This window comes from Pinus tabuliformis, chromosome 4_1 (assembly GCF_031772625.1).
Source record: "Pinus tabuliformis cultivar Carrire ecotype Pingquan chromosome 4_1, CPIR1, whole genome shotgun sequence".
Classification (NCBI taxonomy): domain Eukaryota; kingdom Viridiplantae; phylum Streptophyta; class Pinopsida; order Pinales; family Pinaceae; genus Pinus; species Pinus tabuliformis.
The window spans coordinates 64,778,982-64,803,147 of record NC_142303.1 but is presented as its reverse complement, the minus strand read 5'-3'; positions in this window follow the sequence as shown (position 1 = coordinate 64,803,147).

The window sequence follows — 24,166 nt, the reverse complement described above, 5'->3', positions numbered from 1 at the left end:
TGGACAGAAATTTGCAATACTTTATTTCATGGAATGGTGGCAGGGGTTCCAACAGCCTGGCCGAGGTGCGGGCCCTTGTTGGTCTTCTCGCTTTTTGCAACTTTTTTGATATCCAAGCTATTTCTATTTTTGGTGATTCCAAATCTGTGATTGATCATGTCACGGGATTGAGTCACATCGGATCCCCCCACCTAGCTGGATGGTTGGATAGGATCTTGTTCTACTGGGGATTCATGAAAGACAGCTCAATTCATCATATCTGCCGTGCTCAAAATCAGCGAGTGGATTGCCTGTCAAAGGAGGGTCTCTGTCTTGGGACAGGGTCCTGGTCCATGAAAGTTATTTTTGGCGAGAATTCCTGGCTCATCCAGGATTTCTCTATCCCTGGATGCTGATTTCTCTATGGCTTTTCCTTCCTTCTTATCTTTTGCTTCTAATGTATGAATATGTCATGATATATGGACGACCAGCGGTAACTCTGATCTTGGTTCTATATTTGTTTTCAAATGTGAACTGGTCGTGTATGTGTCGCATATTACATGGTTATGTTTGTGACTGATGCTCCTTCTGGAATATTTTTGCCAGTTGTATTTTCAAAATCAAGATTCTACAGCACCTGAATGCTGTAATTTGTACGAGCCTTATATTCTCTCAATATAATATTATGGTGCTTTTTTCCGTCTGAAAAAATCCTAATCTTACATATTTCATAATAATAATAAAAAATAAACACTAAACTAATTATTAAAATAAAACTAAATTGTGATCCAATTTTTTGTAAAATTGTTTTTACTTAATTTATATATTTTCAAATTTACAGAGTATTACAAAGCCTACCCCTTTATTTGATCAAAATAGCAACGCTGCAATGCAATAGCTAAAACCATCCAACGCAAAACAATGGAAACATAAGATGTATTAGATTTTTCACTCAGAGTCTGGGGCTCCGGTGGGGCTCCGGCCTAGGGTTTTCATTTTTCATAGAATTGTATGGCTAGATATTCGCTGAGGAGTCGAGTGTTAAGCGCCCAATAAATGGGATTGCTGGGGTGCATAACACAACTATCAGAAATCCATCACGCAATGGGTTGTCGGTTTGTAGAGCGCCGGTCGGCCGTGTTAAGTCGTGACCTAACACCAATTCCCCACCTTGTCGACGCGTCACGCGAATAGTAGCCGTTATTTTCATTCCACAACAAATATAAATAAAGCCTTGCAAGTTTATGCGATAGAAAGATATAATGAATCGATAGTGTGACCGTTGAATGTAAAAAATGAAGTGTATTCACTGATACAGGCATCACCATGCCTTTAACAGATGACAAAGATGTTGGGTTACGCTTTGACTTTCGACATTATTATTGACTATGTACGAATGTTAATTGTGAAAGCCTAAATGAAAGGCAAAGTGTCGAAGAAAACAAGCATGCTTGGAATTTTATATTTTTATCAGAATTAACAAAAATTTATTAAAAATGTTAATTTCAAAAAATAATATTTTATTTTAAACCTACTACACTATATATATATATAACCAAAAAAAAGTTATTTTTATTATATATATATATATATATATATTAGGTATGTGTATAGAGTACTTTTAAGTAGTATATTTTTGCCAATGTGCAAAAAAAATATAGTGTGGTTTTAGTATTTTTTTCTTAATCAATTTTATTTTAGTGTACAAAATTTTTCTGGAAATAGATCAATTCATTCTATCAATAAATGTTATTTGCAAAGTTCCATATTTTGGAATTTGTACGGTTCTTAATCTATTTATACATTAAAAAAACCTAATCACAATCTAGCTTAAAATTATATGATCAAATTCCTAAAAAAAGTTGTGTAAAAACCTAATTTATTTAAATGCAAATTTTATTTATTATAAAAAGAAATAAAAATTATAAAAATCTGATGGTTTATATTATTAAATTGAAGAAAAATATTATTAAAAAAAAAGAGTAATAATGATTAAAAATAAATTTGTTAGCATCAATATGATGTATTTTTTACAACTAATGTTTTAAAATTTATGTTGGATATTGATGATGATGATGATGATGATGATGATGATGATGATGATGATGATGATGATGGTGGTTGCAAATATAAAACTATGATCCTAGAGAGAGTTTTATTTAATTTACAAAACGTTAATAAAACAAAAAAAATACATTTATACCAATATTAAATAATATGTAATTTCAAAAACAATTATAATAAAAATAGATACATTTTTAATTATTATTTAAAAACAAAAAATTATAATTATTTAAAAATGATTTAATATATTAATATAGTGTTACTAAATTGATTTTTTTTATTTAAATATAAATATATATATATATATATATGAGTATTGTGATTTGTGGTACTTTTATTAACGAGGATGAGCATTTAAGTTGTCAAATCATTCGAGATTGCACACTGCCTAGGCCACATGAGCTCTTACGATGGTTATATTTTTTCCCATAGAGTTTTAAACTAGTGACATTTTCACCATAGAGTGCCTTAACAAAACACCATGTTTATGCCCTATAGGCTTCTTCAAAATATATTTTAAATACCTATCTCTCTCTCTCTCTCTCTCTCTCACACACACACACATTGTTTATAATTACAGGTTTCACACTATTTATAATTAAAGGTTTTTTTAAAAAGTTGTTGATTTAAATTTTGATTTTTGAGTATTATTTAATAAACTACTTTTTATATTATGAAAAGTATCATGTTATTCATGTAGCAATGAAATTTGTTATGATATAAAGTAATGACAATAGACATGAGTTGTTTCTTTGTACAAGGAAATGTAATGCATGGAGGTATTCATCCTTCGCAGTTGGGATCAAACACCACCAAGCCGGCCTTAGCGTCTTGCTCCTGCGAATTACTCTCAGTATTTTTTCATGGCATGCTACATCCTACAACTATGTTTTCAATTTATATGGCATCTAGTTTATTTGTCTCTTGCTTTAGATTACTATGGTTTTGATGGATTTTAGGCCAGATTTTTGTAATCTAGACATTTGTCGTATCCAAGATAACATGCTTATTTTGGAAAACTCATGCCTAGGCCTCAATTATTGCCTCTCGTTTGATTTCATACTAGTACATCAAGGCTAATTAAGATGTCCATCCAAAGTATGTACTATAAATATTTTCTCGATTAATTTAAGAATTTGGGCTTAAAAAAAACATTAAGTTATAATATGTGTGAGAGTAAATTGTTTCTTTTAGTCAATTTTTATCAATGGTGTTTATCCATATTTTGTATATTGGTTTTTTTGGTTATATGAATATGTTTTTATGAGTTTTGACATTTATTAGTCATTATTGTTAGTAGACATTTTGTCAATTTAAAACTTGGTTTTGGAGCGCAACTCCTATAAAACACCCTCCCCATTATGGTACTAATAATGCCACATTACCCATCAACATAGATCATTATTGTCATTATTATGTTTACATGGAACATAAATTCTTACACCAATAGTTATGGTACTAATAATGTCGTGTTACCCATCAAGGTATATTCTTATTACCATTCTAATGTTTACATGTAACATAAATTCTCATCACCAACCTCTTGTTTATTGGTCATAGATTCTCACTACTAACCTTATGTTTACCCATTGAGGTCATAATGCTTAATGACAACAACCTCACTCTCAATTATCTAGTAAAGTCAAGATTATGATTACTTGTCAACATTCAATATATTGAAATCTTTATTAGTAAAAAGTTATAATTGCAAACATATTAATGTATTTTCCTATGTCGTTATTAATATTGAATATATATTTTCAAGCTTTAGTCACACCAATGGGTTTTCAATCAACATCTTATCTCTCTATGGTACTAAGAATGTAATGTTTTCTGAGTCATATAGATTATCTCTACAAATCTTATTATTATTATTCAAAGTATTATTGATGGTGATGGCATTCACACTTTAACTTTAATCTTTCATCATTATATGTCAATATCATATACTAACTAGCTCTACTATATAATTAACAATTATGTGAGGGAGGTGGTTTATGATGTATTATTTCCATTAAAATATTTCTCAATCTATATCCTTTCTCCTTATGGTTCTAACAATGTTATGTTACCTATCATCACAAAGTTGACTTTAAGGAGCAAACCCTTGTACACATAATCTAAAATCATGATTTTACCATATTCAACATATTAATTGGTGACAAAAATTGCCCTCTCACATAAAATAGATACATAAGAAAAATTAGTTACTTACAGTAAAATTATAATGTACAAATAGACATCTCCACCTCTTTTATATCGTATGAAAGTGTGCATTAATGATCCCCTTAGAAAGTAAAAGAGTGCTACTTAAGTACAAACAAACATCTGCACCTCTTTTAATTGTATGAAAGTGTGCATTAATGAATAAATGATAACAAATAAAAACATTAATTTTTCCAAAACATAATAATATCGAAATGTCATTTTAAAATGGAATAATATTAATACCACATTTTTTCAATTATAATTTAAAATTAATAAAAAAAAAAAAAAAAAAAACATAATAACATCGAAATATCATTTTCAAATGAAATAATATTAATACCGCCATTTTTCAATTATAATTTAAAATTCATGAAAAAAAATATACTTTAAAAAAAATTATAAAAACAATAAATAATCTCTACATGAAAATGTGCCACCTATTCATATAGATATAATAAATAAACCTTCTTAGTGAAAGGTGAAGGCGTGCCACTATTCTCATATATACAAATCTGCCTCTTAAAGTTGTAAATGAAGGTATTCAATTATATAATGATGACCGAGAAAGAACGCATTTGTACTAGACATTTTACCAAAACATTAAAAAAATAGTACATTAATTAAATATAATTTAAAGTTTTGTGAGATATTTAAATTTTAAAAAATAGTCATAACAGCGAAAAAATGAGAAGTAAATGTTTTAAAAATTCCATGGTAGCAGCCAAAGGAAATTGGAAATTTGAGAAAGAATCATCAATATTTCATTAAATAAATAAATTTATATTTTTTTAATATATAATGAATTAATAGTAGTATAAAATAATTATTTTTATATTTAATTTTTATATTAAAGATAGAATTATGGTTAATTAGCTATTGAAAAAGAGCTAAAATACACACCAAATTTAGAAGTTATTATTCAATTGTGAATTACATTATTGTTAAAACTGGTAACTAGGTTCGAATTTCACTTTGGATAGCTTATTTTATGGATACAATTTCATTAAATTTCCCTTTTAGAGATGATCAAAATCGACTTAAAGATCATTAAATTTGGACAAGGTAAAGTATATTTTTGAAATACACATGTGCATATTTGATTAGGTCACCCCTAAAGGAAATTGGACACCCTTGGAAGAATATAAATACAAGTGATCTCATCCTAATTTGGATATCATCATGAGACATTTTTCTATTCTTTTTCTTGTTTTTGGCTCACATAGGTCTCACACAGATCTGTAGAGGAATGGGTTTTGACAAAGGTTAAATCGCAAGGTCCATAACTCGCATCCTTGTTTTAGGGTTTTGGGCCTCAGTCGTAGGCATGTCCCAGGGAGATCTCGGTTGCAGATGCTTGCTAGTTAGATCATCCGTGTGACTGAAGCCTTTCAGTCGCATGCACAACACGTCCTCCATGTGACTAGAAAGTAGGGTTTCATTTTTCAGTTGTTTGATGTTTTTGCTTGTTGACTGTAGTGTTTAGTAGTTGAACGTGGACAGTGATAGTTCATCACAGGCTTTTGAATCATGTTTTTTGAGTATGAGCATGGCTAGGTTCATCTCATGGATATTGTTTAGTTGATTTTTTCTATTTCATCTCTGTTTCAGGGTTTTGGGCCTTAGTCATGGGCACGTTACAAAGAGATCTCAGTTGTAGTTGCTCACTGGATAGTTCATCCGTGCAAGTGAAGCCTTTCTGTTGCATACACAACATGTCCTCCATGTGACCAAAAAGTAGGCTTTGGCTTTTCAATTGTCCAAAGTTTTCGCTCGTTGACCACAGTGTTTTGCGGTTGACTGTAGATAGTGATAGCTCATTACATACTTTTGAATCAATGTTTTTGAGTATGAGCATGGTTCAATTCATCTCATGGATATTGCTTAGTTTATTTTTGCTATTGCATCTCTGTTTTAGGGTTTTGGGGCGTAGTCACACGCACGTCACAGAGAAATCTCGGTTTTAGTTGCTCGCTTGTCGTCTCATCTGTGCAACTGAAGCCTTTGAGTCGGACACACAACACTTCCTCCATGCGACTAGAAAGTAGGGTTTGGTTTTTTTGTTATCGCAAGTTTTTGCTCGTTGACCGTAATGTTCAACATTTAACCGCAAATAGTTACAGTTCATCTCATCAATATTGTTTACTTGATTTTTGCTGGATAGTTGTATGAATGAAGACTCATGCATATGTTGCTGAATAATGATGTAAACCATAATATTGTTATGATGTTAAGGGGTGAATTTAATGTGTAAATAAAGAAATGTAATTATCAAAGCAAAGAACAATATAGCCCTAAGGAAATTGAACAATTATTACACTCAAGGAAATTGTGAAGGAGTGCCACAATAATAAAACCAATTTCGTATACATTGATTTTAGGAAATATTTTAACACAATGTTAATGACTAACCTTTAGAATAAGTTATAGGAGCTAAGAGTTCCTTTCGGGTTGAGAGTGAGTGTGACAATGTTATATGAGAATATTATTTCCTACTTAAGAAAAATAACGGTTAGTCAAATAGATTAATGTAATATAAGAGTTTAGAAATGTTGTCCCCATTCCCTTACATATTTTAGCATTTAAATTGACAAGTTGTAGTATTGTTTGGAATAAGAAAGTCATTTTCACCGAAAGCTCACTAGTGTAGTCATCATCCGTCTTCTTTGCACCAAATATATTATACTTTTGGTGATGGGTCCTTATGAGTTTTACAAGAAACTAAAATCCTCGAGGATTTCTTCTCTATCATGAGTATGTCTATAAACATTACAAAATGAATGTTATAATCATTAAATCCAAAATATCACTTACACTAATTTCATGCATGAAAAAGTAGCTTGTAAGAGGTGGCTCCATACAAATATTTGAAAATTGGTATTCATTACAAACTTAATTAAAACATTAACATTGAGAAAATGATAAATGAATGGTGGAAAACTACTGTGGACTTGCAAAAAATTATAAATTGTTGAATATTTATCTATGGGATAAGAAGAAACTCCTCTTTATCCTTGTTTTCAGTCTTGTTATCTCATATGTTTAAAAATTTTCTGGTTGTAATCTTTTTAAGTGATCATGGATAAAGAGAGAGAAAATACAAAATTGTTTTATAACTTATAAGCTAAAAATCAAATACAATACATCATATCTTATCATCATGAGTCTTCCCCCCATTGAGAGAACAACTTTGATATACAAGAAGAATATAAATAACATGGAGGACAATAGGATTTTTAAAATTATTTCAAATTCTTGTCAAAACCACTTGTAGCTCAAGCATTGAATGGCATAAAGATAACAATCTTAGCTAAATAATTGGAAAATAAAGAAATCTATAAAATAGAATGAATATTAGAAATGTTATTACATGTAAATTTAAGGAGAAATTTATGAATTAGAGGATAAGATAAAATTAAGATACTATAAATAGTTCATGAATCCTAATCTAGAATATTCAAAATATCACTCTATATTTACTAGAATAAAGAAGAAAATTAACAACGGTAAAATAAATACAAAATCTCATAAGCTCCATAGTGAGATAGGGTGTTGCAAAATTCCCAAAACATCATGGATCAAGAGAAATCATCATCTTTGTGCCTCCAAATGGTTGATGATAAACACTTTCTCTTGAAATGTTACATGTGCAACCATATTAGTTCGCAATTTTAAAATATTTCTTATCTAAGCTTTCATATATTTTTATGATTTAGGAGCACTTAGCTTAAATTGTTTTGAGCACAAAAACGAAAATCTAATATAAACCAAATAATTATTGATCTTTCTTAAAATTCAATAAACCAAATTTGATCTCAATAGACGTCATTATAACTATCTTCCATAACAAAAAAAAATACAAAAACTTTAAAAAAGAAAAATGATAAAAAAAATCAAATGAGAAAATTTTAAAATAAACTATTTTTCAAATCACAAATCTAATAAAAACAAAATACAAATTTAAAATATAACTAAAATTTTATTATAATTCAATATTAATATATAGCAGAACAATATCCTTCGCATTGTTACCTATTTTAAACCAATTCAAATCCTAACAAATTTAATTATATTTTTAAATCTATATACACTTAAATGTGTTATTTTCCTCTCACACTAGTCTCAGCCATTTCTATTTTCTTATTTAATCGTATAGAGAAATATTGAAACATAGATTGATGTTTGCATCCATGGCCAGTGATATCATATTAAAAACCAGATTTTGAAAACACAAATCACTAAGACTGGGAACACAACAAAGCTATCAAAATTTTACTCTCTTAAGCCACCTAAAGTGGCGAAAATAAAATGTCATATAACATTTTAAAAGTTAGATGCAAGTTCTATAGAAGACCTAAAATTTGTAAATTGCATAAGGAAATCCTTTAAAAAGAATTACATGAGGTGTTATAGTTGTCCATAAAGGTAGAAAAGAAGTTTAAAATTGTTAAAGGCATGCCCATTGTTCAACTTTTCCCAAGCTTTTGTCCCCCGTGGTCTCACTTTGTCAAAGATGCACGATCTCGTCCTTCTTACTAACTCATCGACACGGAGATTCGTAGATAATTGTTAGGTGTAGAACAACTTGACGCATTCATTACATTAAGGAAATCTGTGATCACTTCTATCTTCTCTCGTAATATTGACACGTTTACTCAAAACATTTACACGTCGCTAATGGCAGTGCGTGATACCTTATCTAGGAATTTGGGATGATTGATTTGTTCAATTTGAAAAGGTTGATTACGTCATTATATTGTAGTATATGGAAATGATACCATAAGGTGTTCCCTTATTTAAAATTATTAGTGTCTAAGGAACCGCTCAATTCAGAGTTGGGTCAAACTCAGCTCAACCAACGGTACTAGAAAACATATTCAATACAAATAATGTATGCCCCAAAATTTTCACCCACCTCGCGTGCGTACTCAAAAAAGGTAAAGAGTATTCACTTGCCTCATTAAAAGATGACAACTAACAATATTTATGATGGAATATTGGTTAAAAGTTTTTTTCCTCAATTTAGACTAATTCTATTGAGTAAAATATAGTACAATCAAGAGAAACAAGAGACCGGCAGACCGGAAATGATGAAACCATCAACCTCGGTCCCGGAGAAAAAGAGAATCAATCTCGGAGCTACATCAAATAACTTGAGAGCAAAGACTGACTAACTGACTTTTACCCCACAGGGGCAGAAACTTCAACACAATGTTTTTTCCCTTTCTTTTTATTGACTTTTGTCCAGCCATCATGGGGAGTATGAGCTAAAACAACTTGAAGACTGGAATTCTCTATCTTCGGGATCTCCTTTTCTGATTCAGAGGAGGAAGTCTCATGGGCGCGTTTCTGGGAGATTGCTGTGACAGAGGTGTGCCCCTCAGCATCTGTGGACGGATCCATCGACTGAGGCGCCTGGTCCGGTTCTGAATCGCTTTCCTCATCCTCCGAGCTTAGGGAGTAAGAGCTCCCTGCTGGCGGCGGAGAACAGGGGGTCCAACGCTTGGGTTTGGAATTTGCAAAGTTGCCTTTTTTTGTTCTTGCAGTCAGCGATGGGCAAGAGTTTTGCAGCTGCCCTGTTAGGTGACAGTGACGACATCGGAAGGCAGTGTTTTCGTAATCTAGGATCTGGGTCCAAACAGTGTCATTGATCTTGAGATTGATTTGCTATGGCAGTTCCTTGCTTAAATCTAGCTCCACACATATTCTAGCATATGTATAAAGACCTTGTTGTTCCCTCGAGTAATCTCCCATTAAAAAGTTGCCCAAGGTGTTGCCTATTTGCCTGTATATTGCTGTGTGCCACAGGTGTACTGGAAAATTTGGAAGTCTGATCCAGACAGGGGCTTTAGTGATGACTGCAGAAGCTGGGTCAAAATCTGGGAACCATGGAGTTAAGAAGAGTCCTGCTGAACCCATGAACCAAGGGCCTTCTTCTAAGGCCTTTTCGTAGTGCTTGGGATTGTCGAACATAACTATAAAATATCCCTTTGCACAGAAATAAACCTTGCAATGGTGAGTCCAGTTGTCATTGATCCAGTCATAAAGATCCTTTGAGCGAGGCCAGAGCCCATTGAATCTGCAGATGATGGCCCTTTCAGCGAATTTTTGAGTGTCGTCTGCAAGGTCAGAGTGGGAGATCTCAACAGAGGGAACCTCTTCCAACTTGTCAACCAAAAAAGGCTTGGGTTTGGGAGGTTCAGGGGAAATGGGTATCTCAGAGCGGACTGCAGCTTTGTAGGAGTATGGAGGAGCAGAAGAGGATTGACCTGCAGCTCCACCTCTCAAGCGAAAGGAAAACACTAAAGAGCTATTGTTTTTTATGCTGTAAAAAGAGAGAGGAAGAGGATCATCGAGTTGTTTACCTTGGAAAATAAGTCTCTGTAGGGCTGAGGGGATCCCAAGTCGGTGTTCCAGATTTTCTTTGAGGTTCTGCACCAGATCTGATGGGTATACCCATTGCAGAATGGTCTTACCAGAGATCTGTGCGATTTGAACCTGAAAGGGGGTAGAGGAATTTTCAAGTGATTTCTGGAGCAGCACAGGGCCTGAATCTTTTGGGTCTCCCATCTCTTGACGCAAAGGAGGCTGAAGGGGAGAGAAAATCTTCTGCCTAAGGTAGCTTTCGCTCCAACTCAGATCCGCTGCAAAGGGAAGGGCAACAGATCTGTAGAGAGGCCATTGATCAATGGAGGGGCCTGAGCTGCCATGGCTATGCGCGCCTGTGCATACCGCATGGAGGTTCGCAGCTTTCTTCGGCTCAACATCCGCATGGAGCTTCATCTCGGGTTCACCCTTCTCCTCGTTGTTTTGCCCAGGAAAGCCGAGTCAATCTGCTAAGGAGAGTCGGAAAGTGAGCAGGGGAGCGAATGGAAAGACCCTAAATCGAGCTTCCCTTTCAGTGGTATGGCCGCGCAGAGGCCAAGCGGCGGCCGAGGACAAGGAGGCGACGGCGGCGGCAGCTTCGCAGCTAGGGTTCGACTTCGACTCCGATTCTCCGCTCAATGCCTGCTTATCAGGTATTAGGGTATGCTCCGGCCTTCTGTTCTGGAATCGAACTTCCCTTTCATCGGCAGAGAGCCGAGGCCAAGCGGCGGCCAAGGGCATTGAGGCGACGACGGCTGTAGGGTTCATCTTTGGCGCCCCACGGGTGACTTGATTCCGATCTTTTTTCCTTTCTCCTTTCCCGCATATCTTCATTGCTTTAATGTTTCTCATTTTCTCTGATGTTGTAAGAACTGAGGAAAAATAATATTGGTTAAAAGTTAAGATATATTGAATATTAATTTACATCTCGCCGATGCGTTGTTTTGTTGTTTGCTCTTTATTTTCCGGCGGACGGGTGATCTTGCTGCTAATAATTTACATGCAAACACTCTGTTTGACCAAGTTGGAGGCAAGCTTTGGTGGTATTGCCTTGGCCTCAACTTGGCAGCTCTCACTTCACGAGTCGTTGTATATTGATTTTTGTAGATCCTCCATATGGTGGAGGCATTGACACATTAAATTCGCAAGGTTGAGGGATGTAGGTTTTGGAAAAGGAGATTATATTTTATGCATTTCTGATTTTCATATGGGAAGATGGAGACTTTCTTTAGCTTTAAGATAAGCAAGTTGATAATTACAAGATCTTTGTGGGTCACGAAGATTTGAAGCGGATTCTCAGGAATATCTACTATGACACAGACAAAATTGTGGCTAGATTGAGGATTTGAAACACATTCTCAGGGATATCCACTATAACATGGACGAAAGTGTGGCCAAATTGAACCAAATAGAACACTACATTATCTCAGACTTTGATATTGATTCCAATGCTCCTCGAGATGGTGAATAGGTTATAAATGCTCAACCAATCAATATGGTCATTCTAGACTCCTCTCCATGTCATTTGATGATTATCTTGGATGAATAAGTCCCTCTCAGCGTCTCTTTCTAGCTCATGGTTTCATAGTTGGTGGTTGCTACTATGTTTTTGTCATCCTCTTTTTTACACGGGGATGGTTGTTAACAGATAAAATGATCAACTATCAGAATCTCTTGTTGTTTTTGTATTGTTGGTTTGTTACAATGTCAATGATTCTCTCTTTGGTGGTACAGTTTTGTTATGTATTTTTCATGATACCGGTCTTTTGACCAAGACAATATTGAGCTATCAAGATTACCATATGTAATTTTGTTTTTTTGAATATAAATATAAATCATGATCGAATATTACAAAAAAAAAATTACACTACCATGAATTTAATTATTAAAAGTTATATTTTATTAATAAAAATATTTATGGACTATTATATTAAAATAATAATTGTATTATTAAAAATGATTTATTCTTAAAAATAAAGCATGATCTTATCCCATGATAGAAAGTACATATATATATATATATATATATATATATATATATATATATATATATATATAAAGTTAAATATTTTCTTTTTTAAGGTGAAATTCTGTTAATTGGAAAAATTGAGTTGTACAAAATGGATTACATACTCTTGGTTAGACTCTTGCAAGGGAGACTTGACCAAAATAAAAAATAAAAAATATTATCTTCAGTGAGGACATATGTGGTTGGGAGCCTATGTTACGGAAATCCACTATTTTCATGTATTGGTGAGATATACCTCTCATATGCATTGTGTATGGAATCCATTTTGTCCATTCCATCAACTCCTAAGTATAAGAGAGGGATATTTGTGGGATGATTCCTCGTTATCTTCCTAGGTAACTTTTTCCTAAAGATGGTATGGAATAAATTCACAATAGCATGAAACAAACCTTGTTATATGATATTGCACTCGAGACTTACCTCATTTGGCTTTTTCCTAATAATAGTTGGCCACATGCCTGACTCGAGCCCTTTGACGTGGCATGACTATCTAGCCTGTAAATGGTTTAACAATGAATAATACTTCCTCCTAGTGAATACTGGTGCCCAAATGTTGACCACACCCCTGACTCTAAAGAAACAAACCCCAATTCCTACATCCCAAGAAGATAATGACATCTATCAGATATATAGGGGATATGTCCCTGCCAAATTTAATCTTCCTCCCAACAATATTCTTGCACATATGTAGTAGTATGTACTAGTTTGACCCAACTCCAAACAAAAATCCACATCCTCCCCTGTTAGTTTGCCAAACCATATAGCCACCCATTATGAAATGTTATGGCTTAAAAGTCGGTGTAGCCTAACACCCACCATTGTCGTAAAATCCCATCAACCTCAGGTACATTCAACCCACCAAAAAGCTTCCCGAGATACACCACTTCATGACATAAACATGATAAGAATAGGAACACTCAGAGAGTTTGAGGGTGGGATAACCCTTTTAGGTAACTAATTAAACCTTCTTGAGCCCAACAAATATCACAATGCCAAGAAATACCACAGAAAATCATAATCCACAACCAATATACTACCCAAGAAAATGCACTCCCAGCATAAAAAATTCCCCAAGATTTAAAAAGGAAACAACTATTACCAAGATTAACAAAAATTAAAAACAAAGGATGACACCATGCCACATGTGTCATAATACAAGACAAAATCCAACTAAAAATCCAGTGAGGAGTGTGAAGAACTACCAGACACTAATAGTGATTTCGCCATATATTTTCCTACTTATTGACAACCTTTAGAAACCCAAAAGTTTCCCAACATGGAAGAAATCTAGAGGACTTGGCTTCTATCTCAAACAATTGTAGAATTCACTAGAGTGCAACGCAAACTTTGAATTTGACAACAATTGTTAATTGGCATAGGGCTGTCCTGCTCTCATTGTCTCTCCTGTGAGGGTCGTAGTTTCTTCCTCCTTTCGAGCCAGACACACTTGCAGCTAAGCTATTGCAATTTCTTTTGTAACTAAACGACTCGCTCCACTAGCCCCAATCCACCATGTGTGGATGTTTTCCTCCCAAATTTTACCTTAATTCCCTCAAATTCAATCTCTACAACATTCCTTGTACACAACGCCATGCTTAAAATGTATTCCATAACTCTCAACGCACACTAAAACTCCTTAGCCAACTCCTCCCAACAACATTTCCTCTATATCACCTCCTGCATGATGACTTCTATTTCATGTGAAATTAAGTCTTTACCACTAGTTTCTTGCCTGTATTTTTTTTTTTGGTATGGTTCTATATTCATATTCAAAATATTTATAATTCATGTAGAATATCAAAAATTGTCATGATTTTTCTTGCCTAGTAGGAAACTAGACCAAATACAATAGATAACAAGTATGACAATCCTCAAAACAGGGAGGACATGAATATAGTTAACCCAAGTAGAAAAATTAGGCATAACATCCCATAACATCATAGTATAAGAATAGACTAGTAGTAAGGATATGCTATTAAATGATCTGTCCAAAAAAAAAGCATGACCAATATTAGTAGCATGTGTATCATTAAAACTAAGATAGATTGGTAGGAGCTTGTTAATTAGGGTTACTTAGAGAAGAATTATGTCGAAGAATAGAAACCTCCATGTGCTCCATGTGATCATCCATAAGATGAAATAGTAAGAGCAATCCCTCCATGTGAATGATAATCCAATCTCCACATTCATTTCTTTCAAATAAAACTTTCCCCGGGAGGTTCTTGGCATGTCAATAGAAGTTAATGGTGTGTAAGTATTGGTTTTGGTGGCCATGAAATATCCCTAGGCCAGGGCCCTTTTTCAATTTGATATCAAATCCATAACCTTCAAATCAGAGACATTCTACATTTCCTCTATAATTTCTTATTCAATGCCCTTCATTTCATGTTGAATTCCCAACAGGATATGCTCCAAAAATATATCAACTAAAGCATGAGATATATCCCTAACTTGGGAGTTGTTGAGAGCTCCACACCCATCAATGCGTTATCTCGAGTAGGCTCCTTGACGAGGCATATTGAAAAAATGAGAGAGAAAATTCATTCAACACAGAGATAGAAATGAGAGACAAAAAATAAAAAGAAGCAACACTTTTTTGCTATCTTGAGATAGCCAAATTAACCGTTCGACGGGTGAGAAACGATAGGTACAGAGAAATCCAACCAACATGAGAAAGAGAGCACTCACAGTTAGGTGAATCTTACACTAGAATAAACTATGTGTATTGTAAACAAGAACCATAGAAATAAATTGAATTTATGTAACATATATCAGTGAATCCTGTGTTGGCAATATGAAGAGTTGAAGAGGGGAGATTAGCAAAGAACCATATTCACCCACTCTCTTATCAAATCTTCTTTCCCTCATTGATAACTTGATTAGAGCCAATGTTCGATTGCCTGGAAATAACAAGATGAATGGGGGGACCAAGGTAGGAGTGCCTAATCCTTTCTTTAATATTAATATCATAGAAATCGAATAATGCTCGAGACCACAAAATTATTTATATTGACTTTAGATCCATCTAAATCACTCAATCAAAAAGGAAAATGAAATTCCAACATTCTAATTTCAATTAAAAAACCTTATCTCTATGCGATGGCACTACCAACACCATCAATGGTGGATTCCAAGGCTCCTTGTTAATTCATTGTGCATTAAAGATCTAAATGTACCTAGATTCACCATTGACATAATTTTTGAATCACTAATTTGAAGGTTGAGTAACTTTCAATGGTGTGGGAAGGCACCGAGTGCTACATTGGCTTCCATATCCTCACATGGGAGAAATTGGAAGTTGGGAATGCTCTCCCTTTGCTCATTCCCAGATTGTAGAAATTAAGATGTAGATTTGCAATTGCTCATGAATTTTTAATCAAAATCGCAAGACACAAACCTACTCTACTACTCTTGGGACATTAATTCACAATCCATAAAAAATATTTTGGACATGCAATAATAAATAACACATGTATGCAACAAGTATTTTTCTCGAGGAAAGAAAACTACTAAAAAATCCAATGCTTGCTTGCATTAAATCAAGAGAATATAGATGTATTACAATTGCTTTGCGAAAATGAGCACACCCTACAAGTGCATCACCTATCTCTCTGCTTGAGCTCAAATTTTTCCTCTTCTTGAGCTCCTATTTCCTGTTCCTTGAGAAAATATGCCCCTATTATTTGGGAAATTCTTTAAATTGATCGCACAAATGCTTTAGGATGATATTTAGACTACATACAACACCTGCACACTCAAGAATATTCTACAACTAATGTTACATTTCATTGGAATCTCCACCTTAACTGGATAACTCAAATTCTCTTCATTCACTAGCTATTTTGGTTTGATTGATTAGTTAACTAGATGATCACTGAGTTTGACTAAAGTCCCACTACTTAATCGACCTTCCACTAGTTCCTCCAAATGTTGGAACTAGTTTAACTGAAAACAACCTGAGATAACTCACCTTGATTGCTACAAATTTGCAATCACACATGATGAACTGAAATCTAATTCCTCCAACTCAAATTTCCTGAGTAAACTGGGTGACACAAGCCATGTAACACAAGTTAACATCATCCAAGTTGTCTGCTGATGTGGAAGTTTGAATTTTCTTAATTTAAACAAGGAAAAATCAAATTGAGAGTTTCTTGCTGCATTTTTCAACACCCCCTCTCAGTAAGAAATGGATTATCAACCACCCCTATGTTTCACCTGTGGAACTTGAACTTTCCTCTTGACAAGGCCTTTTTCAAAATTTCAACATCTTTTTCCTCTGTTGGAATACATTGCAAAAACATTATCTAAATCTACACACAATCCCATAAATGGTGATACCAGATATCAATATGCTTGGATCGATCATGAAAAATAGGATTCTCAAAGAGCTTGATGCAACTCTGATTATCATAGTAGATCACGGTTGGATCCATCATCTGACCAAACAATCCAAAAAGTATATTTTTGTTAAGTCTCCTTTTTTATGCCTTTCATACCCCGTATTTCCCTGTATTTTTTACCAACTTTACATCGAAATCTACTCACCATTTTTCTACCTTCTTAAAAAACATGACTTTTAGCATTCTTGTGTATATATGAGGTAATTTATATTTTAAGCATGGTTTTTATTATTTCTTTTTAGTATGAATGAAATAGTTGAATCATTGTGCTCTCTAACTATATGGATTGGGTCACATAGATTCTTAGACTATGTTCCTACTCATCTGGTACCAACATAGATCATCTGATACATGTGTTCCTGCTTATTCAATACCTATACACTTGCATTCATCTGGAACCGATATCACCCATCCAACTGTGTCCATCTAGTTCCCGCGACTGTCCTACACCACCTACATTCATCTGGTACTGGCCCCAATTCCTCAACTTCGAAGATTTCAAGTGAACTACCTTCGATGAGATAGAGGGAACTAATGTTCGATGCATTACTTTTTATGGAAAATTAAAGATATGGTTCATCACTCATGCACTACGTGTCATGAGGATGAAGCTGAACATGTAAAACAAAGTGAATTGTATAATTTTGTAATGATTTGATCACATATGTTCACATTGAATGTAATTACCATTCTTTTATAAGAGAAGTCTCGTCTATGATAGGTGTTAGCTAGCTAGTGATGCAGGAGCATCGGGATTAGCCAACAATGTGAAAACTTGTTCACATGTTGTGGCTAAACAAGTTGAAATTCATTGACTGTTGGGTCAAAACCAGTTTTTACTGAGAGGGTTGGATCTCTCAAATAATTTGTTATAATTCATTATTGTAATAAGTTGAGACTATCTTATTTTAGATTTAGAGATAGAGTTGTCAGCATAGGTGTGAAGGAGAGCTAAGAAATAGAGGATTTGTTGTTAGATCTCTTGAGAATAGAAGATTGTTGTTAGATATTGTTAGAGGAATTATTTGAGTGATAAAAGGAGAAAATGTAATAAGCGAAAAGAGAGGGTTGCTGAGTGGAGCAAAGCATAGAGTGAGTCTGGGAATGCATTTTGAGACATAGGTCTTTTCCCTGTGTAATCTGGGCTTAGGCCAAGACTCTGTATTTTTTTATTTGTAATAAAAAAGTGTGGCGTGAAAGACTTATTGAACAGCCTGCGAAGGCTTTGAATGTTGATTTCTTTTCTTTGTGTCTAAATATTCATGCTAGCCTATGTTTTCTTGTTGGTTAATGAGATTGTTGTGTTGAAGGATCAAATGGTGAATGAACTGCATAAATTTGGTTCCGCGGGAAAAAAATACCCAAATACACTAAGTATCGAGCTAAGACTCAGTTTAAACAGAGATCCGGACTTCAACTATTATATGCAAAAGTGTTATTGATATCGGGTCCGTGTAACCCCATCGCGTCGAGCCTATGTGTATTTCCCATATCACATCAAGAAAGGCATTACAAAGGAAGTCATGCTAAAACACTTAGCGGATTCGAAAGGGCAGATTTGAAAGTTTATATAATTGGGTGTTTAGTGTTAGCGGGTCCGGTGGGTGTTATCGCATCACTTAAGTGGAGCGGTCCAACCCTTGCGACTCTCGATCGTCGATTGGTATCGCATCATCATATCGGAGTGGGTTTATGTGTATTGATAAGTGACATTACAAATCACCGATAGTGATAGCCATATTGCATCAAACCAAGGGAGAGCGCTGATAGCAGGAGCTTGTGCCTGCCGACTGCTGATACTGCGATTGGATCCTGACCGTCTAATCGGTCAGATTTGGATCTGCAGTGATAATTATATATTTTCTTATAAAGGGGAAAAGCATTCCTTAAGCATTTTTCAAAGGCTTTTGGAGTTCCAATAGGGAAATGCAAATTGTTAAGGAAAGGGGTTGATAGGTGGGGTGATTTATCGGTCAATTGAGATCCGATTGTTGGGTTGTAAAGATCCACTGTGGGTTTTTATTAAACCATTGTTTTTGTTGCACCAGCTAGTTAGAGACAATGAGACCATGAACAAGAGAGTAAGCCAGATAGTTGCAGTTAGAGTGAGAGACAGAGTTTTAACTTTACTATTATGCTCAAGACGTGATTCTTGTAATCATTTCTTTTGAAATGAATAATATGAGCCGAAATTGATGAGTTCAATATGTTGGTGGATTCTTGTAGTTCTGTAAATTCTTCCAGCTTTCCTTGGTAGGTTGACAAGGGCTCACGGAAGAAATCAAGGTAATTTTTTATTACACTTATTGTGAATATTGGTTTCTTTTTATGTGTCAGTGATTTAGTGTTATAATTCAATTTCAGAGTGTTTGATATGTTTCCAGTTTTGATCATATGAAAATAATCTATTATTCTAAGTGATAACTCATTGGTTTTATGAATGAAAACTTATTTCTTAGGTTGTAGGTTTAGGTGTTGAATTCTAATTTGAAAGAACAGGAAGAGTTAAGAACAGAGATCTCACCATTCACCTACATGTGTTGTTATGTGAAGACTCTTGTCATACTTAACATTTCTTGTACAAGAATGTATGGCTTCCTTTAGAACTAGTTAGATTAGGAATGATTGTTTGTTTGATGCTTGATTGCAGTAAGTTAATTGAAATCAGTTGCTACAGGAAAATAAAGTTGAATCCATATTTTCATTTCATGAGCCTGTAAATGGACATATTTATTACCTGAGAAAGAAAATTTTAGATTACATTCTTATTAAGATTTCATTTCTTAGTTTTTCCTACTAATGGTGTGAGATCGAAATTTGTCTTAGTTTTGAATGCTTTCTATCTAGGATATACTCATCAGACATAGAAACGTATTTGTTATCAACATATATAGTGTATCATCTCTACTAATTATGAGATGATAATTCAATATTGTGGCGATATATATTTCATATAATTCCCTCAACACTTACTCATCCAGGTCGCCTCACACGCTGCTCGACGTGCAACCATGTATTTTCCTTTTGCCGATCTGAGCACCAAAAATATTTTCTTCCTCCTGTACTTGGAAATCGATGTGGAACCAAAACTGAAAATCCCACTTGATGTACTCTTTTAGTTTGATGGATTTCTCGCCCAATCTACATCTGTGAAGCCACACAGCTTCACTCCCTATGTTCATCTATGCTATAGTCAAAACTCGGTAGTGCCTCTGAGATACCATAGAACATGCTTAGTTGCTCTCCAAAATGTTGTCTGCATAACACATATTTGATTGTGTGTTTACAAGTTACATCATTGAACCCACTAGCTTCTGATAAATGGTAGCATCCACTTCCTCACATAATGTGGCATCCTCCTTCCTCCAATTGGTCGCTAGAGGTGTCTCCATGGGTTTGCAACTCTCCATGCATAATCTTTGTAGTATCTCATTTGCATACTTTCCTTTGTTGGTCACTTTAATTGTTTATTAATTTAAAAAACTAGTGCTACATGAATTGTCAACCCAAGGAAGTCTGTTTATTTCAAAGGCAATCACACACTGTATATGCTCAATCCCCAAAGAAATGAAAAGTTGTAGTATCAATTACTTTAATCACACCTTGCTTTAAATAAATTGAAGTTCTACTTTGAGTTACAACAGAAACAATCCCTTTATTCCAGATAATGGTCAAAGGAATCATAGATTATATTTAAAAAGAACAATCTAAGAAAGGAAATCGATTTGCAAAGGAAAAGGCTAGTTATGCTCTAACAGAGAACAGGACCCTATTCCTCAAGCAGGAATCTTCAACACCTGTTTCTGATTACCATGCTTCACAAACTCACTCTGGAAAACCAATTAAAATAATCACTGATCACCTATGAATGAATTTATGGAAACAATGCAATGACCAAGTAGAAACAAAGTTTCAACAATAAATACAGAGTTTCAATAACGCATAAGTAAATTTAGCAAACAAAGATTAACAAGGCATGAATGCAAAAATAATACTTAATACACTACATAAATTAATGGGTGAATCTTGTGATGAAGGTGGGCCCTTTCCTTCTCACAATATTCCCCAGAGAAAGGAACTAAAAAGGAATGCTCAGAACAATATTTTATTCATCTGTCAAAGTATCATATCACAAAAAGATTCAAGTTCCTTTACTCCTAGCTAGACCTTCCCGTAATCTCTCTATGTCCCCTCTAATGTTGATGTCTCCTCTTTCTAAAGAGGAGACATCTATTATAATTGATGACATTATAAATCTTGTTTTTGACCTGATATGCTAGAATAGGATAACCGATTCTTCCATTAACAAAATGATGTTACAATGGTTGTGACAATGCCGACTTTGGAATATAGTTGTTACGGCCAGTGTAACAACTCCTTCGATGATCTCTTCCTGTTGCTGCTGAATCTAAAAATGCAAATCACGGGCTGTTTCAACAACAAGATTTGTGCATTGTTCTAACTGTTTCAGCAACGTAGACGGCAATGATAAATCTGCAATCTTCAAAACTGTTTTAGCAACTATTTGATCACTGATTAATTATGAAGGTATTGTAAAATTATATGTAAAACAAATCAAGAATATAGTAATGAGAAGAAATGTTATATACCTTTGGAAAATGGATTAAAGTAATATCATGGGCTTTAATTATGGATTGAAAAATGATGGAATGATAGCAAAATATATGAGCAAAAAGGGACAATGTAGGGTCCTAACATCCCCCCCAACTGAAAGGGTTATATGTCCTCATGCAAATTTTACTTTGAATCCGAGTTGGGGTGGATCTCTGAACCCGTGCACATTTTGTATCCTCTGCCATGCTACTGCTTCTTCCTTTTTAGTCAACCTGTAATGAGCCTTATATTCTTGTGCTGGCATGCATAGAATAGGAAAACGAAAATGGTATCCTATCCATTTTTCAACACATTGTTGAACACATCTGATATAGTCAGGTAGCCTTGAGATTGCTGCTTCAAGATTAGGGGGACTATAGGGGTTATACTCCTGCCTTTCCTTAGAGGACTGTTGCTAGAATAAGTTGTTTTCTTTTAAGGCGACAACTTCCTTAGTCTTAGAAAAATGTTGGCAGTCCTATAGCATTGTTGCTTGTAGTTGCCTGATGTGTTCAACCATCCCTGGTTCTTTCAAGAATTGAGAATATTCGCAAATGAAAATGGCAGGATTTTGTGGCTCTGATCGAATCCATAGGAGAAGGTTGTCCTCATTATGCTTTTCTACAAGGAGGGAAGTATTCCATGTCATCTGATTAACCAGGAAAGAGACAAATGCCCTAATCTAAACATCACCAACCAAAGGGTTAAGATTGATCTTCCTGTTTTCAGGGATAGCCTCATTGTGGAGATACAACTCACAGAGCAAATGTTGATCAGTGGTGGATGCTTCTGTGAAAGTTTCCAAAAACTACTCTGGTGTAGATACTTCATGAGGTTTCCCATTTTTAATTGCTTTTATATGAAAGAATGCTAGGTGTTCTACAACAAAAAGTGAATAATTGGAAGATGGTTTCCTGGCAGCTAATAATTTGTGAACAAGATCAAACATAAGGAACAGTTTACTCTTTAGCTCTTTATTCTCTTTCCTCTGTAAGCGAGACTGCTGGAGTACTTGCTCTAAGGCTTCCCAATTTGAGTATATATGATTTTTCTAGAGTTCATGTGCAAAATCGTGAGCATCTAGGTTTTGTATATTAGTAGCTGGTTCTTGTGTGGTAGCTGTTAAATGAGTAGTTGGTTCTTGTGTGGAAGCTACGTCATGTACAACATCTTGAGAATATAGGTTTTGTATATCAGTAGTTGGTTGTTGTGTAGCAGCTACGTGTTGTGGAACATCCTGGGCATCCAGATTCTGTGGATCAGCAGCTAGTTCTTGTGTGGCAGCTGCTGAATGAGTAGCTGGTTCTTGTGTGACAGCTACTTATTCTGAAAGAAATGATGTCGTAAAATCCTGGGCATCTGGTTCTTGCGTTTCAGTGCCCGAGGGTGAGACAGGTAAAAATTTGGGGACTTGGGATTGCGGTGGGGTATGGGGTTTTAGACGAATAGGTGGGGAATTTAGGATGGTGGCAATAGTTTCTGCTTCAGTTGACACCCTCATTCATCTTTGGGGTAAAAAGAAAGGGAGAGTAGTAATTTTCCTTTTACGAGTGGGTTTCTTCTGAGGGGGAGGGCTATGAGAAATGGTAGCTTCTTTGGTTGAGGCCCTTGTTCACCTTTTTGGTAGGAAATCGGTCTTACTTTGCCTTTTTCTTTTTAGCATAGCGATGGGAAGGTTATCTTCAGAATCATCACTAGGAATATGAACGGTAGGATTAGATGATTTTGCTAAATTGTGGGATGGAGTTGATGCGGTGGGAGGGTCAATTGGATTGACTGATTCTATTGGTGGGATTTCTAAGGGATCAGGAATGTTCTCGGGTTGCTGCTCGTGGGGATTTTCAAGAACTTCTTGAGGATTTTCAGCAACTTGCTGAGGAATTTCAGCTTCTTGCTTAGGGTCTAGGGGTGGATTATTAAGAGGGGGAACTTGTCGAGAAAAACCCCTCTAAATTAGTAGCTGGAAAAGACGGTGATGGGTTCGGGAAAGGAGTGGGAATTTTACCTGTCTATAGTAATGTGACATATTCTTTAGACACCCAAGTAAATAATACAAAATATTCAACAGTCGTCCATGTCTCAAATGATTTAACAAGACAAAGTCATGCTAATAGACTACGTGGTAGCGACCTTCACAAGTGAGATAATGCTTGACGAATTCAGCAATCGTCGGCCATGGAGGTCGTAATGAGTGAAGTCAGACACCTTGGCCTTTGGGCTCGACCTGTTCTCTAGGCAGGAGAAAATCCATTTGCGCATTCAGAATGATATGCTTACGACTGAACCATCGAATGCCAGTGACTGGCGGGCCTGAAACCTGTGCTATGTCAGGCTCTGTGACCGAAATTCGAACTCCCTGAATAGTAGAATGGCCCTCCCATAGATTACGTGCAAATTCAAGGACCTGTTGTGGATCGAATCCCTGAAGCCTCTGAAAATAATCTACCCAGCCTGCCCGCTGAAAAATCTGATATACCTCTGGATGTAATTCAAGTAGAGCTGTCGA